Here is a 1,955-nt window from a genome sequence, read left to right on the forward strand (position 1 = left end):
TTCACCTTCCAGTTCTGAAATATGTTTAAAGTGTTTCCTTAAACCTATTTTTACCCTCGAGTAATTCCATTTCTTCATTTGCTAATGTTGAAGAAAATTGTTGTCCCTATGGTTCTCAGTCTCATGCGAGTTCAGCCTGTTATGTTCTTTTGAATATTATGTATTTTTTAATTATTCTCTTCTTTAATATAAGCAGGTACAGTTATTTCAGTTTGTGGTCAAAAACATTACTTGCTCCAGGTGAGGCTCGAACTCACAACCCCGGCATGGCCCAGACACTGTCGTATAAGTACCGTGCGCTAACCGATTGCGCCACTGGAGCACATCGGTGAGTGGTCTGTAAGACTTAATTGTAGTAACATTTGAGGGGATATATTGGATTATGTTTATACAGTCACTGAAATACTTATGTTCTGTGTAAGTGAACATGAAGGTGACATTTTATTTAAACATGGAAGGTAACATCTTACACAATATTGTGACACATCTTTCACAAAGTACGGAAAGTATATACGAACAAGTACTAGGAATATAGGTAGTGGAACATCAAGGAAACACCTTTCACCGATGTCAATGAACAAGAGGAATACGGAACAAACGGTAGGCGATATTTCAAACAGATGTAAACAAACATCAAGAAAGTGATTACATACTCACACATATTTAGAAGAGGCTCGGAACGGTTAGATCTTATTCAAATATACGAAGTGGAACTTCGGAAAGATGATAACTTACTCACAAAGGTATTGGAAGACACGGAAGGTGTAATCATACTCACATATGGTAGAATAAAATAATATGAAACAGATTATTACTTAATTAGAATGTACTTAGAAGTCAATCCTCGTTTCATCCTTAGCAACTAACCTGGATCTAGATTGTAACAGATTTGTGTAAGAATTCATTATTTTGGTAGCAAACTAAACTCCTTATTATGACCATAACTTATAAACTTAGTTTAAACGCTTTTTAAGGAGAACGTTTAAGAAGAGTTAAAATTATGAGAATGGAAATAGATGTATAAAGCCAAAATTTTTAACAGTAAATAAAAGTGTCAGGGTTATATTTTACATGCAAAATGAAGAATGTTTCTATAATTATAATTAATTATTAACTGTAATAATGTTGGTAGAATTGCTGACAATGTTAAGGAAAAGAACACGTATAATTAATGCGCCATTTATATTGTGGTAAGGTATCTCTCTCCAGGAGCTTTGTCAAGACATTATAATCAATACAGGGACACGCAGGGTAAAAGAATAAGCACTACAGTAGGGTGGCTACCTTGCCTGTATTGACAATGGTACAAAATACCATTGTTAATACGGGCTTCATCAGTCATATACAAAGGAGAATGTATTGTAGGTTAGGTTAGGCAGGGTTTATTGTTTCGAGAAGAACTTTTTCGCTAGTACTTCAGAGATGATGAGGCTCCCTTTATTCTGTTTTTAGTGTTTTAAATGGCGATTAAGTATGTTTCAAGGCGTTTACGTCTGCAGAAACTGGGTTCTTTAATCACATGACGTTTGTTGTTAAATTTCATCAGATTGTTGGTGGAATTCTGGTGTTATGTAAGTGCTTTACTCAAGTTATCGTTCAAACGCGCATTAATATGTTCATTGAGACACGTTTCCACGTTTCCTGCCGTCTCGTCGACTCATATCTTATCACAGCCTCCACAAGGATTGTGGTTTAAGGTTCTACAATTTATTCCTGCTTAGGACATTTACGCAGGTGTTGGTTGCGATGGCTACTCTAGTGTTGAAGAATAAGAAACATGTGCAACAACTGGGTGTCTTTATTGTTGACTCAAACATTTCGACTACACAGTAGCCTTCTTCAGTCAATTACAGAGGCAAGAGACGTAGACGCAAATTTAAGATGTAATTAGCCCATCAACCTTGGAGAAATAGTTTTTGATGTCAGTTCCTCAGCCTGGAATAGAGCTCAACTCC

At 36.0% G+C, this 1,955-nt stretch overlaps 1 non-coding gene across 1 annotated transcript; it reads right to left on the bottom strand.

Annotated features, from left to right (window-relative positions):
• Nucleotides 1-232: 232 nt before the first annotated feature.
• TRNAI-UAU (transfer RNA isoleucine (anticodon UAU)) lies at nt 233-322 on the bottom strand. The gene is given in 2 exon segments: nt 233-268; nt 285-322. It is a non-coding gene; the product is annotated as a tRNA-Ile (tRNA).
• Nucleotides 323-1,955: the final 1,633 nt, after the last annotated feature.

This window comes from Cherax quadricarinatus, chromosome 73 (assembly GCF_038502225.1).
Source record: "Cherax quadricarinatus isolate ZL_2023a chromosome 73, ASM3850222v1, whole genome shotgun sequence".
Lineage (NCBI taxonomy): Eukaryota > Metazoa > Arthropoda > Malacostraca > Decapoda > Parastacidae > Cherax > Cherax quadricarinatus.